Raw genomic sequence first — 16,303 nt, forward strand, 5'->3', positions numbered from 1 at the left:
CTTCTTTTTTTTCCCTTCTTCTCCCTGATGCCTCCCAGTACATAGTTATATATTCTAGTTTTAGGTCCTTTTGGCTCTGCTATGTGTGACACTGCCTCAGCATGGCCTAACGAGTGGTGCTAGGTCCACGCCCAGGATCCTAACTGGCAAGAGCCCGGGCTGCCAAAGTGGAGCGCATGAACTTAACCACTTGGTCACAGGGCCGGCCCCCAAAATTTTTATTTATCGACAAAGGCCTTTTCTTACAGTCTAGTTACATGGTAAGAAATGTTATTAGTAGAGGCTGGCCCCATGGCCGAGTGGTTAAGTTTGTGCGGTCTGCTTCAGTGGCCCGGGGTTCACTGGTTTGGATCCTGGGTGCAGATCTACACATTGCTCATCAAGCCATGCTGTGGTGTCATCCCACATAAAAGAAGTAGAATTACTTCCAACTAGGATATACAACTATGTAGTGGGGCTCTGGGGAGAAAGAATAAAAAAGAGGAAGCCTGCAACAGATGTTAGCTCAGGGCCAATCTCCCTCATACACACACAAAAAAGGAATGTTATGAGTAGAATCAGTTTCCACATGTAAATATGATGCCACTAAATTTAGTTAAAATGGTTAATTTTGTTTTTAATTTTTAAAAGCATATAATTAATTAGCTTTTAAAATCAAAGAGCAATGAATACCTACTCAGTGAGTTAAGTGAAAGGGTCCTTGGCCTGGGATCGTCTGACTGGATGACACTCTACGGTCAAAGTTGACTGGTTTAGCTAGCTAGTAGATATCTTATTTATTTATTTTTTTTTTAAAGATTTTTTTTTTAATTTTTTCCTTTTTCTCCCCAAAGCCCCCCGGTACATAGTTGTGTATTCTTCGTTGTGGGTTCTTCTAGTTGTGGCATGTGGGACGCTGCCCCAGCGTGGTCCGATGAGCAGTGCCATGTCCGCGCCCAGGATTCGAACCAATGAAACACTGGGCCGCCTGCAGCGGAGCACGCGAACTTAACCACTCAGCCACGGGGCCAGCCCCTAGATATCTTATTTTTAACCTCATTAATTTATATGTGTATTCTGTGTAAAGTCCATGACTCATTGAACAATCTCCCTAAATAAGAACATTTCTTTCTTTAGTCAGCATATACATATATTTAATACTTTTTTTATGGAGAAGAAGATGGAAAATAAATTCCATATGACAGCCAGAGAAGAGACACCTGGAGAGAGGAGACCAGAGAGAAAGAGACAGAGACTTACTCATTGTCTTATGATTTTATCTTAAGTGGACTGAAGGAGTTTGAATGTGCACATCTGAAGTTTTGCTTACTAATAATTGTGTGACTTTAAGTTAATTTACCTTTCTGAGTCTCTTTCCTAATCTACAAAACGGGGCTGATAATAAGAACTTCGTGGGATTGTGATAAGGAATATTTGAGAATTAGTTGTGTTTTGTGTCAAGTTCTTAACAGCTGACTCCTCCTACTTGGTATTTAATAAATGATTGCTGTTATTATTGATGTTACTGTATTATCCTTTGAAAATAAGGCCCAGAATACTGTCTGGCACAGAATTTCTGTGTCCTGACAAATCATAAAATATTAAAGAGAAGAGAAACACTTAGGTATATGTATAACTTATCCTATACTGAAGGTTTTAGGATTTATAGTAAATGAACAGTTGGAAAAATATTTCTATTTATCAGAGTCAATCTTACATGAATTAAAATTTGGCAACTACTGATATGCATACCCATTACTTAAAGATGCAATCACTTGATGAGGTCTTTGAGCAATTATATATGTATTTCTTCATAAGTTTTTTTTTTTATTGAGTTATTGATAGGTTACAATCTTGTGAAATTTCAGTTATACATTAATGTTTGTCAGTCATGTTGTAGGTGCACCACTTCACCCTTTGTGCCCACCCCTCACCCCACCTTTCCCCTGGTAGCCACTAAACTGTTCTTAGTCTATAATTTTAAATTCCTCATATGAGTGGAGTCATACACAGATTATCCTTCTCTCGCTGGCTTATTTCACTTAACATAATTCTCTCGAGGTCCATCCATGTTATTGCAAATGGAATGATTTTGTTCTGTTTTACAGCTGAGTAGTATTCCATTGTATATATGTACCACATCTTCTTTATCCATTCATCTGTTGCTGGACACTTAGGTTGCTTCCACGTCTTGGCTATTGTAAACAGTGCTGCAATAAACATTGGGGTGCATAGGACTTTTGGAATTTCTGACTTCAAGCTCTTTGGATAAATATCCAGTAGTGGGATGGCTGGATCGTATGGTAGTTCTATTTTTAATTTTTTGAGGAATCTCCATACTGTTTTCCATAGTGGCTGCACCAGTTTGCATTCCCACCAGCAGTGTATGAGGGTTCCTTTTTCTCCGCAACCTCTCCAACATTTGTTGCTATTAGTTTTAGATATTTTTGTCATTCTAACGGGTGTAAGGTGATATCTTAGTGTAGTTTTGATTTGCATTTCCCTGATGATCAGCGATATGAGCATCTTTTCATGTGCCTATTGGCCATCAGTATATCTTCTTGGGAGAAATGTGTGTTCATGTCTCCAGCCCATTTTTTGATTGGGTTGTTTGATGTTTTGTTGTTGAGTTGCAAGAGTTCTTTATATATTATGGATATTAAGCCTTTGTCAGATATATGACTTGCAAATATTTTTTCCCAGTTAGTGGGTTGTTTTTTTGTTTCAATCGTGTTTTCATTTGCCTTGAAGAAGCTCTTTAATCTGATGAAGTCCCATTTGTTTATTATTTCTATTGTTTCCCTTCTCTGAGAAGGCATGGTGTCCGAAAAGATCCTTTTAATACTGATGTCAAAGTGTGTACTGCCTATGTTTTCTTCCAGAAGCCTTATGGTTTCAGGTCTCACCTTTAGGTCTTTGATCCATTTTGAGTTTATTTTGGTGAATGGTGAAAAAGTATGGTCAATTTTCATTCTTTTACATGTGGCTTTCCGGTTTTCCCAGCACCATTTGTTGAAAAGACTTTCTTTTCTCCATTGTATGCCCTCAGCTCCTTTGTCAAAGATAAGCTGTCCATAGATGTGTGGTTTTATTTCTGGGCTTTCAATTCTGTTCCATTGATCTGTGCACCTGTTTTTGTACCAGTACCATGCTGTTTTGATTACTGTAGCTTTGTAGTATGTGTTGAAGTCAGGGATTGTGATGCCTCCGTTTTGTTCTTTTTTCTCAGGATTGCTTTAGAAATTCGGGGTCTTTTGTTGCCCCATATGAATTTTAGGATTCTTTGTTCTAATTCTGTAAAGAATGTCATTGGGATTCTGATTGGGATGGCGTTGAATCTGTAGATTGCTTTAGGTAGAATGGACATTTTAACTATGTTTATTCTTCCAATCCATGTACATGGAGTGTCTTTCCATCTCCTTATGTTGTCATCCAATTCTCTCAGAAAGGCCTTTTAATTTTCATTATATAGGTCCTTCACTTCCTTAGTTAAATTTAGCCCAAGGTATTTTATTCTATTTGTTGCGATTGTGAATGGTATTATATTCTTGAGTTCTTTTTCTGTTGCTTCATTACTGGAGTATAGAAATGCTACTGATTTATGCAAATTGATTTTATACCCTGCAACTTTGCTGTAGTTGTTGATTACTTCTAACAGTTTTCCAATGGATTCTTTGGGGTTTTCTATATATATAAGATCATGTCATCTGCAAACAGCGAGAATTTCACTTCTTCCCTCCCTGTTTGGATTCCTTTTATTCCTTTTTCTTGCCTGATTGCTCTGGCCAGGACCTCCAGTACTATGTTAAATAAGAGTGGTGATAGAGGGCATCCTTATCTCGTTCCTGTTTTCAGGGGGATGGGGTTCAGTTTTTGCCCATTGAGTATGATGTTGGCTATGGGTTTGTCGTATATGGCCTTTATTATGTTGAGGTAGTTTCCTTCTATGCCCATTTTGTTCAGAGTTTTTATCATAAATGGCTGTTGGATCTTGTCAAATGCCTTCTCTGCATCTATTGAGATGATCATGTGGTTTTTATTCCTCAGTTTGTTGATGTGGTGTATCACGTTGATTGATTTGCGGATGTTGAACCATCCCAGTGTCCCTGGTATGAATCCCACCTGATCATGATGTATGATTCTTTTGATGAATTGCTGAATTCTGGTTGCCAAAATTTTCTTTAGAATTTTTGCATCTATGTGCATCAGTGATATTGACCTGTAGTTCTCTTTTTTCGTGGTGTCCTTGTCAGGTTTTGGTATCAGCGTGATGTTGGCCTCGTAGAATGTGTTAGGAAGTGTTCCATCTTCCCTAATTTTTTGGAATAGCTTGAAAAAGATAGGTATTAAATCCTCTCTGAAAGTTTGGTAGAATTCCCCAGGAAAGCCATCTGGTCCTGGGGTTTTATTCTTTGGGATGTTTTTGATTGCTGTTTCAATCTCTTTCCTTGTGATTGGTCTGTTCAAATTGTCTGCCTCTCCTTGAGTGAGCTTTGGGAGATTGTAGGAGTCCAAGAATTTATCCATTTCCTCTAGGTTATCCATTCTGTTGGCATATAGTTTTTTGTAGTGTTCTCTTATAATCTGTTGTATTTCTGCAGAGTCTGTTGTTATTTCTCCTCTTTCATTTCTGATTTTGTTTATTTGAGCTTTCTCCCTTTTTTCTTTGTAAGTCTGGCTAGTGGTTTGTCAATTTTATTTATCTTTTCAAAAAACCAGCTCTTTGTCTCATTGATCCTTTCTACTGCCTTTTTCATTTCAATAGTATTTCTGCTCTGATTTTTATTATTTCTCTCCTTCTGCTGACTTTGGGCTTCCTTTGTTCTTTTTTCTCTAGTTCAGTTAGGTGTGCTTTAAGGTTGCTTATTTGGGATTTTTCTTGTTTGTTAAGATGTGGCTGTATTGCGATGAATTTTCCTCTTAATACAGCTTTTGCTGTATCCCATATGAGTTGGTATGGCATGCTATCATTTTCATTTGTTTCCAGGTATTTTTTGATTTCTTCTTTAATTTCTTCAATGATCCATTGCTTGTTCAGTAGTGTGTTGTTTAGTCTCCACATCTTTGTGCCTTTCTCAGCTTTTTTCTTGTAATTAATTTCTAGCCTTATAGCACTATGATCTGAGAAGATGCTTGTTATTATTTCAATTTTTTTAAATTTGTAGAGGCTTGCCTTGTTTCCCAACATATGGTCTATCCTTGAGAATGTTCCATGTGCACTTGAGAAGAATGTGTATTCAGCTCTTTCAGAGTGAAGTGATCTATATATGTCTATTAAGTCCAATTGTTTTAGTTTTTCATTCAGCTCCACTATTTCCTTGTTGATTTTCTGTCTGGATGATCTGTCCATTGATGTGAGTGGGGTGTTGAGGTCCCCTACTATTATTGTGTTGTTTTTAACATCTTCCTTTAGGTCTGTTAATAGTTGCTTTATGAATCTTGGTGCTCCTGTGTTGGGTGCATAGATATTTATAAGTGTTATTTCTTCTTGAGGAAGTGTCCCTTTGATCATTATATATTGTCCATCTGTGTCTCTCTTTACCTGTCTTATTTTGAAATCCACCTGGTCTGATATGAGAATTGCAACACCTGCCTTTTTTTCCTTGCTATTTGCTTGAAGTATTGTCCTCCACCCCTTCACCCTGAGTCTGTGTTTGTCCTTGGGGCTGAGGTGTGTTTCCTGGAGGCAACAAATTGTTGGATCGTGTTCTTTAATCCATTTTGCCACTCTGTGTCTTTTTATTGGAGAGTTCAATCCGTTCACATTAAGAGTGATTATTGATGCATGTGGACTTAGTGCTGTTAATCTGTTGCTCATTATCTTGTTTTCCTGCATTTCTTTTCCTGTTTACTTTAGACTACCCATTTAATACTGCAATTTCTTATGCTGGGTTTCTTAGATTTTTCCTTATTTATGATTTGTGACTCTGTTCTGTACTTAATTTTAGTGTCTACCTTGAAGTTTGTATTTAGAATCTCGTGTATAATATAGTCTGTTCTCTGGTGGTGTCTTACTTACTTGACCAATACTGATTTAGACCCTTTGCTCTTCCCCTCCTAAATAATTATTTTCATTTTTTATTCCAACTCGTCTTATTAATTGGTAGTTAGAGTGCTAAGATCGTCCTTGTTTTGGTAGTTTCCTTATTTTTGCCCTAATGCTATAATTGAATATTTGCTATCCTGTTCTGGTTCTATCCATCGGTCTCCCTAGTCTGTGGATTGTGTCCCCTTTCTCCCTTTTTTCTTTTTTCAGGTATGAGAGCCTTCTTGAGGATTTCTTGTAATGGAGGGCTTTTAGTTACAAATTCCCTTAACTTTTGTTTGTCTGGAAAAGATTTAATTTCTCCCTTATATCTGAAGGAAATTCTTGCTGGATAGAGTATTATTATTATTATTATTATTTAATTTTTTTTAAAGGTTTTATTTTTTCCTTTTTCTCCCCAAAGCCCCCGGTACATAGTTGTATATTCTTAGTTGTGGGTCCTTCAAGTTGTGGCATGTGGGACGCTGCCTCAGCGTGGTTTGATGAGCAGTGCCATGTCCGCGCCCAGGATTTGAACCAACGAAACACTGGGCTGCCTGCAGCGGAGCATGCTAACTTAACCACTCGGCCACGGGGCCAGCCCCTGGATAGAGTATTCTTGGCTGAAGATTTTTATCCTTTAAAGCTTTGAATATGTCACTCCATTCTCTCCTAGCTTGTAGGGTTTCTGTAGAGAAATCCGCTGACAGTCTGATAGGGGTTCCTTTATAGGTTATTCTCTTTTTTTTTCTTACTTCCCTGAGTATTCTTTCCTTATCTTTCCTTTTTGCCAACTTTACTACTATGTGCCATGGGGTAGCTCATTTTACATTGACAAATCTAGGAGATCTAAAACCCTCCTCTACACACATTTCTCCATTGATCCCTAGATTTGGGAAGTTCTCTTCAATAATTTCATTAAGCACACTTTCTGCTCCATTTTCCTTTTCCATATTCTCGGGAATTCCTATGATCCTTATGTTCTTACTCCTCATTGAATCCATTATCTCTCGGAGATTTTCCTCATTTTTTTTAATTCTTAGTTCTCTTTCTTCCTCTGTCTGGCGCCATTCAGCCTGTCTATCTTCGATTATGCTAATTTCCTCCTCTATGTTGTCTACACGGGCATTCAGTGAATCCGTATTCTGTTTTATCTGGTCCATTGTGTTTTTCATCTCAAGTAATTCTGTTTGATTCTTCTTTATGATTTCAATCTCTTTTGTGAAGTACCTCCAGAAGTCGGCTTGTTTCTCTATTTTTCTCTCTACCTCATTGAGTTTTTTGATTATAGCTGCTCTGAACTCATTATCACTTAGTTTACCTACTTCCAAGTCCTCAGAACTTAATTCTATGTTTTTATTGTTTTCCTTCTGGTCTGGGGCTTTTACAAATTGCTGGATGTTAGATGAGCGGTTTTTTCACAAGCTGGTAGAATTCAGTTGCAGTTACAGCCTGTCGCCACTAGATGGGGGTCTAGAGCCGTGTGTTATGAGCTCTCCGCCTTGGGGCAAGATGGCTGCACCCACTGGCTTTGCCGGGGGGGAGGGGCTGTTACTCACTCTCACAGGTCTGGGTTCAGATCAGTTTTGTTCTCTGGTCTCCCAAGGCCCTTGATTCATGGGGTCCCTGCGGACGGAAGCTTTCCCCCGGTCAGTGGGTCTCCACTGAATCAGCGGCAGGAGTCGTGGATGATCCCCGGTCACGCGGCCCCTCCCCCGCTCCTTCCCGACCCGCGCCGCAGTGATCGCAGACTCTAGGGGAGGGAGCGATGTTCTCTCCTACTGTTCCAGCACCTCCGAGGCTGTAAGTAGGGTTTATGATCTCTGCCTTCTTGGTTTTGTAGGTCTCTAATGAGCTGGCATTATGTTTATTCTCTAAAATTCAGTTCTTCCAATCTTTTGTTGTATTTTGGAGGGGAGAGAATCCTGGGTCAGCTCACCCCGCCATTTTGCTCTGCCCCCTTCTCTCTTCATAAGTTTTTGAGTGTTAGAAGAAATTTCCTTAAAACAATGAAAATCTTATTTGGAGATGACTATTTCCCTATGACAATTTCTTTCCCCAGCCCTTTTGCTTCCCTGAAACTGGCTGTGTACCTTGTAATGCTGACGCTGATTCTGAGGGAGTATATCACATATTAAACTAAAATATGAAAATCTTGCTCAAATAAACGAAGTGAGATGTAAAGTTTTAAATAAGAGCTATTAATTAACAATTAACATTTGGAAATTCACCTCCCTCGTAGCTACAGGGCAAGGTTGTATTTCTCACTGTGTGGTCATAGATGACTTCATTTCTAAAGATACGCTGTATGCTGACTACAGCTCACGTGCGTCTATATTTGGAGTAGACTGTATGATAAGCAATTGGGTTATTCACTCTATGAACCCTTTTGAATATTTTGGTAAACAAATATTTATATACTGATATGGTAATCCCATGTTCATATTTAAAGTATTTCACTTTTTTTTAGGAGAATATTGTTATTTTAAGAATAGGCAAATGAGAGATTGGAAAATGTTTGAGTTCTGAGGTATTAGAAATGGATTGAGAAAAATCATATTTAATGCATATATTTCAAGCTCCCTAGAGATAGGGAGTATTTTTTTTACATGTTAGATTTATTTATTGCATTTATTGTAAAGATTCAACAATACCTATTTGCCATCTTCATGGATCTAATGTACTCACTTTGTTATAAGTAATTTCCACAATATTTATGTGATGTTTTTGATGGAATGGTAGACCTATTTTGCACTATATTTCCACTATTAAATCTATCATGTATATATGGTGGAGTATATACTATAAATTGTAAAGTATATATTATGTCACCTTCAGTGCTTCTTAAAATTTGCCACCCCTAAGAATCACTTGGGGAAGTTTGTTAAAAATGCAGATTCTGTGGCCCACTCATTCATTTTCTCATTTTGATGGGACCAGGAATCTGACTTTTCACAAAACCCAGAGTTGATACATGGAGGTAGTTTTAGCATACATCGAGAAGCACTACTCTCCAATGTTTGAAGAGAAAGTCCTTTGCTAACTTGCAATGTGTTGTTTTTTTTCTCCTAAGGAATACATATTGTGTTAATTTCATCTTTTTAGACATGTTCCTGTCTCTGGAAGTACGCTTCCAGTTCCACTTCCCATAGTAGAAAGTGTCTTCTCTACTTTTTCTCATTTAACTACCAGGGAAAATGTGTCTTAGGACAGAATCTTTTGGCTTCGCAGAACGATAATCTAATTTATCAGACTTTAGTCTTTTGAGATTAGTACCACAAAATCATCAAAAACATGGTTTTCTCCCTGAAGTGTTTAATTCTGTTTTAATTAGAAACCTTCCCCCTTTATTTACTTAGTACTCCTTCACCTTCATTGACATTGAGACAGTTTTCAGTGGGTCATCATAGATGTCTTCATTTGCATATTCATACTGGAAAATTCTAAGAGTAAAGACATAATTAAGTTTCAGGGATCATTCTGTACTCAAGATTACATTTCTAAGCCAATTTGGAATTTCTCCTGTGAGAGACCTGTGAATCTAAAAGGTTAACAAGTGGAGATTTATTACATTTCAAACTGAATCTAAATATTATTGCCAAATTGCATTTTGTTTTTTTTAGTAACGATTATCCAACCATTCTTTATAGAGATGATTCCTGGGATATGGTATGTTTAGACAAAGGTATGTTAACATACATGTTGTTAGAAACATTTCATAAATGTTCTGCCTGAAACCATGGTCATGGTGGTCAGTTGGCACGGAGCCCCAGGTATAAGTAATCAGTGTAAGGCCTCAATGAAGGTGGTTGTCTCTAAAGCAGCACCGGTGGAACGACTAGTGTTTTTCTTTCTTTCTTGTTTTTAAACTATATTTTTGCCTTCCTGAAAACAGGTTTGGGTGGATCATTTGAATAAAATAGAAGTCGTCTTTCCTCATGGATTATCTACCCTGTATCCTCAAACATCTCCCTTTCTGGCCCTTTGCCTTCAGCCTATTCTCTCTCTAATCAAGTGCACTCTGGCCTCTCCCTTCACCACCACGCTGAAACTACCTCCACTAAGTCACCAATGACTTTCTAATTGCCAAACCCAAAGACAGCTTTCCAAGTTTTTGTGCTGTGCCAAACCATCTTGGAAACTGTAGTAAAGGAAAAATGTGTGCCCCTATATATACTTCTTACAATATATTCCCATATTTTGAACCAAGTGGAAAAAATTAATGAAAGCTCTACAATCACAAAACATAACTATGTATAAAGCCCCAATGCTGCTCAATCTCTTGGCACACCATTGTCAACCCCATAAACCTACCCAGTGAGAAAGCAAAGGCTTCGCAGGTCTAAAAACTGCAGGCTGTCACGATGCACAATAATTCAGGGTAATAGAACAAACAAACAACAGCCTCTTTTTATTAAAAATATTGATATTTTCTTCACCATGGATTCTTTTTCATTAATTTTTATTTTTAAAATAATGCATTTAAATGTCATTTATCTTGATTACCTGAGTTTTTTGAAGCCCCTTAAATTTTTGGTGCTCGAGGGGTGTGTTTTGCTCACCTCACCACTAATCCCAGCCAGGCTCACAGTACTTGGCCTCTTTATACACTTGATATTATTTTTTCTGTCTCTTAAATCTGTCTTCTCTGAGTTTCTGTGACACTGATGTCTTATGATTCCTTTCCTTCATCACCCAATATGCCTTCTCAGTATCACTCCTGGGCTCTTCTCTTCCAGCCTGCCACAGTTTTTCGTGCTCTCAGTGGCTTGTCCTCATTGCCCTAAGCATGCTGTGTTTATACTTTTCTTGACTGCATTCACTCATTTCCGCTGCTCTTACTTTTTTCCACACCCTTATTATTTCATAGCTGAACAGTTGCAATAGGCTACTAACAAGTCCCTCTAATCTCCATACTGGCCCCTTTCTAATCCACAAGGCAGGCAGAATGAGTTTTTCTAAAGTGAATGTGTAATTCATTTATTTATTAACCAAATACTTATTTAGTGTTTTTTTTTTTGTACCAGGCACTATTTTAGATTCTAGGGATAAATCAGTAAACAAAAGAAAGTCTATACTCTCCTAAAATTTACTTCTTAATTTTATTTAAATATTCCTAATACCTTATTCTAGGAGTTGTATTTAATTTTTATCTAAATATATATTTGCATGATGGATTTGGGTGAGAGGAAGGTTATTTCCTACTATCCTCATATTTTGATTATAGAATTTTTTTTTTTTGAGGAAGATTAGCTTTGAGCTAACATCTGCTGCCAATCCTCCTCTTTTTGCTGGGGAAGACTGGCCCTGAGCTAACATTCATGCCCGTCTTCCTTGACTTTATATGTGGGACGCCTACCACAGCATGGCTTGCCACGTGGTGCCATGTCTGCACTGGGAACCGAACTGGTGAACCCTGGGCCGCCGAAGCGGAACACGTGAACTTAACCCCTGCGACACCGGGTTTCAATCAGTTGTATATCAAGTGGTGGAAGCCTGGGTTCTGCTTTCTAAAAATATCATTTTTCATTGAGCATATAGAAATGATGACCAACTCACTCGTTAGTACTTAGGATTTCCTTCCAGTCCCAGAAATAGAAGATGATGTAATCATCATTGTTTTTCTTTACTCTTTAATTCTGCGAATATGTTTTATATATGCTACTAATTGCATCCCAAACCTTGGAGCATATTTGCTGCCATAATCTTTAAACAAATTGTAATCCAGCCTAGTGACATGTTTTATTTGGCTCACACTGTGTGTGTGGTAGTTTTAATTATATTCAGTTATTTTCAAAATTAATAGACTTTGTTTTCTAGAGCAGTCAGAAGGTACAGAGTTCCCATGTATTCTTTCCCCACGCCCAATGTACAGCCTCTCCCAACATCATCAACATTCCCCCCAGTGTGGTACATTCCTTACAATTGATGTAACATTGTACATCAGTTGTCCAACACTGACACATCCCTATCAACCAAAGTCCATAGTTTGTGTTAGAGTTCACGCTTTGTGTTGTTCTGTGGGTTTTGAAAAAGGTATTATGGCATGTGGCTACCATTATGGTATCATACAGAATAATTTCACTACTCAAAAATCCTCTGTGTTCCTATTTATCCCTACTTTCCCCTAACCTCCTGGTAATCACTGATCTTTTTACTGTTTCCATAGTTGTGCATTTTTCAGAATGTCATACAGTTGGAATCACATAGTATGTAACTTTCAGATTGGCTTCTTTCATTTGGTAATATGCATTTAAGGTTCATTCATATCTTTTTGTGGCTTTATACTTCATTTCTTTTTAATGTTGACTAATATTCCACTGTCTGCATATACCACTGTTTATTCATCTATTCACTTATTGAAGGACATTTTCATTGCTTCCAAGTTTTGGCAATTATGAATAAAGCTGCTAAGAACATCTGTGTGCAGGTTTTTGTGTGGACATGTTTTCAACTTATTTGGGTGAATACCAGAGAGCATAATTGTTGGATCATACAGTAAGAGTGTGTTTAGTTTTGTAAGAAACTGTTGTCCAAAGTGGCTGTACATTTTGTATTCCCACCAGCAATGAATGAGAGTTCTTCTTGCTCCACATCCTCATCAGTGTTGTCAGTGTTTTGGATTTTAGCCATCCTAGTATGTGCATAGTTGTATCTCATATAGTGACATCTCATTTTTGTTTTAGTTTGCAATCTCCTAAAGATGTTGCATATCTTTTCATATGCTTATTTCCACCTTGACATCTTCTATGGTGAGATGTCTATTCAGATCTTTTGCCCATTTTTTAGTTGGGCTGTTCATTTTTTTTTTATTATTGAGTTTTAAAGGTTTTTTGTATATTTGGGATAATAGTTCTTTTGCAAATATTTTCTCCCAGTTTGTTGCTGTGTTTTTATTCTGTTGACAGTGGCTTTCACACAATAGGAGATTTTTAATTTTAATAAAGTTCAACTTATCAATTCTTCTTTCATAGATCATGCCTTTGTGTTGTATCTAAAAAGTCATTGCCAAATCCAAGGTCATCTAGATTTTCTCCTATGTTATATTCTCAGAGTTTCATAATTTTTTGCTTTCCATTTAGATCTATGATCCATTTTGAGCTAATTTTTGTGAAGGTTTTAATTTCTGTGTCTAGATTAATTTTATTTTGCATGTGACTATCTAGTCATTCCAACACTATTTGCTGAAAAGACTATCCTGTCTCAATTGAATTGCCTTGGCTACTTTGTCAAAGATCGGATGACTATATGTGTGTGGATCTATTTCTGAGCTCTCTATTCTGTTTCATTGATCTATTTATCTTTTTCTTCACCAATACCACTCTTTCTTGATTACTATAATTTTATTGTAAGTCTTGAAGTAGAGTAGCATCAGTCCTCTGACTTTATTCTTCATCAATAATGTTCGCTCTTCTGGATCTTTTGCCTGTCCATATGAAATTTAGAGTCAGTTTGTCAATATTTACAAAATAACTTGCTGGGATATTCATTGGGATTGCACTGAATCTATAGATCAAATTGGGAAGAATTGACATCTTGATAATCTTAAGTCTTCCTGTCCATGAACATGGAATATCTCTCTATTTATTTAATTCTTTGGTTTTGTTTGTTAGAGTATTGTAGTTTTCCTCACATAGATCTTATGAATATTTTGTTAGATTTACACCTAAGTATTCAATCTGTGGGCATGCTAATGTACATGGTATTGTGTTTTTAATTTCAAATTCTACTTGTTCATTGCTGGTATATAAGAAAGCAATTGACTTTTGTATGTTCACCTTGTATACCAACCTTGTAACTGCGTATTAATTTTAGAAGTCTTTTGTTGGTTCTTTCAGATTTTCTATATAGACAATCATATCTGTGAACAAAGACAGTTTTATTTCCTTCTTCCCAATCTGTATACCTGTTGTTTCCCTTTCCCATCTGATTACATTAGCTAGAATTTCTAGTACGATGTTAAAAAGGAGTGGTGAGAGGGGACATCCTTGCCTTGTTCCTCATCATAGCAGGCAAGCATTTAGTTTCTTGACATTAGGTATGATGTTAGCTGTTGGATTTTCTAGATGTTCCTTATCAAGTTGAAGATGTTCCCTTCTATTTCTAGTTTGTTAAGAGGTTTATCATGAGTAGATATTGGATTTTGTCAAATACTTTTTTGCATCTATTGATATGATCATATGATTTTTCTTCTCTAGAATGTTGATGTGATGAATTGCATTAATTGGTTTTAAAATGTGGAACCAGCCGTGGTAGCTGAAATAAATCCCACATGGTCATGGTGTATAATTATTTTTATACACAGTATCTTTTTAAAAGATTTATTTGTGACAAACATTTAAAAATTGAGACATTCTCCTAATTTATTTTGGGCTTTTTTGAAGAAGAGCTGACATCCTTGGGCTCATTACCCTACATGGCAACAATCTGCTGGAGCTGAGTAGCTGTTGTTGCTCCCTGCTTCACCACTGTCCTTGCAACTCTTTATGCTTTGTGTCCAGTTCCTTCATTCATTTGCATTGCCTGCCTCAAATGGTCTCAAGCATTCTCCTGTCTTGGAACCAATGGATATGCTCCAAATGTTGATGTTCTTTCACCTCTGTGTTGCCTAACTTCTGCACACTGTTGAGATTCTTCACTCATTTGCACCCGTGACCCTATTTTCTTCCGATATTCTTCCTACTTCTTTTACATGCCTCCCTCATGGATCCTCCTCTTTTCACCTTTTAAAAGTTGAAGTCCTTCAAATCACATTATTAGTTCTTTTCTTTCTACATACTCAGCAGAGGTGATCATCCACTCTCGGTGTTTTTCAGATCCTAGTGTCTCTGCTATCCCCCTGTGCCCATATACTGGCTTCCATTAATGTTATTCAAATATTCATTGGGAATATGAATTGTCTCAAGGAGCCACAGAAAATATCAAGAGAGTAATGATTTTTGAGAGGCCTTTAAAGGGAATGTTGAGCCACAGGTTTGAAATGGCAGTGACAGTTGGAAGGAACGGAAAAAAGGATATGTATCATGAAACATATTGACAGTCTGGAAATGTGTTCAGTTTGCTTTCAGTAGTCTAGTCATAATCTTAATTGACATGGGAATAGGTGAAGACCCAAAGGCTCCTATGCATTTAACAGTGAAATACTGTCCTAAAGTCAAATGTCATCTTAGAGACCAGTCTTGAAAGGAAACAATCTGTAGATCTTTCATTGTTATAGGATGACGATAAATAGCAGGTACAACCATACTGTGGAATACTATTTGGCAATAAAAGGAATGGAGTACTGATATATGCTATGATGTGATGAACCTCAAAAATATTATGCAAAGTAAAAGACACCAGAAACAAAAGCCACATATTATATGATTACAATATCACATATCCCCAAACAGTCAACCTATAGAGACAAAACGCTAATCAGTGGTTGCCTGTGGCTGGTATTGGGGGTGGGGATTGACTACAGGTGGGCACAAGAAAGCTTTTTGAGATATAGAAATGTTCTAAAACAGGATTATGATGGGGCTGGCCCCGTGGCCGAGCGGTTAAGTTCGCGCGCTCCGCTGCAGGCGGTCCAGTGTTTCGTTGGTTCGAATCCTGGGCGCGGACATGACACTGCTCATTAAGCCACGCTGAGGCAGAGTCCCACATGCCACAACTAGAAGGACCCACAACGAAGAATATACAACTATGTACCAGGGGGCTTTGGGGAGAAAAAGGAAAAAATAAAATCTTTAAAACAGGATTATGATGATGGTTGCATTATTGTATGAATTTACTAAAAATCATTGAATTACACACAATGGATACATTGTATAAATTATATCTCAATAAAGCTATTAAAAATAGCAATAGCTCGCCTCTTTCTATGCACTTATAAGGCACACTGAGGCTAAGTAAGGTGCCCCAGTACACACAGCTAATAAATATCAGGGCTAGGAATTGAACCTAGATAGTCTCTCTTTAGGACACTTGAAAGCATTTTTCATGAATTACCTGATTTTTAATCCTTAATATAACTCTATTAGATGGTATAATTAATATGATTTTCACATTTTACAAATGAAGAAATAAGCCTAAAGGTTAAGTAACTTGTCCAAGGTCGTAGAGCTCATGGTGGAACTGGAATTGAAACCCAGAGAGACTGACTTATAACTTAACATCTGTAATCTTTTTGAGTTAATTGACCAAGCAGCAATTATCCCTGAAGCCACAGATGTGGGTTTGTATTTATGAACAGCTGCTAGGGATGGTGGCATTCTAAGTGTGAAAGCCGGAAAACCAAAGTTGCCTAGAGTTTTA

General features: G+C 37.3%; 1 protein-coding gene across 7 annotated transcripts in view; it reads left to right on the forward strand.

The window, feature by feature from the left end:
- The window catches only part of NAALADL2 (N-acetylated alpha-linked acidic dipeptidase like 2), a 1,279,597-nt gene that overhangs the window by 257,437 nt on the left and 1,005,857 nt on the right, over positions 1-16,303 (forward strand). The gene's annotated exons all lie outside the window — the stretch shown is intronic.

The sequence above is a fragment of the Equus caballus genome, chromosome 19 (genome assembly GCF_041296265.1).
Source record: "Equus caballus isolate H_3958 breed thoroughbred chromosome 19, TB-T2T, whole genome shotgun sequence".
Taxonomy (NCBI): Eukaryota; Metazoa; Chordata; class Mammalia; order Perissodactyla; family Equidae; genus Equus; species Equus caballus.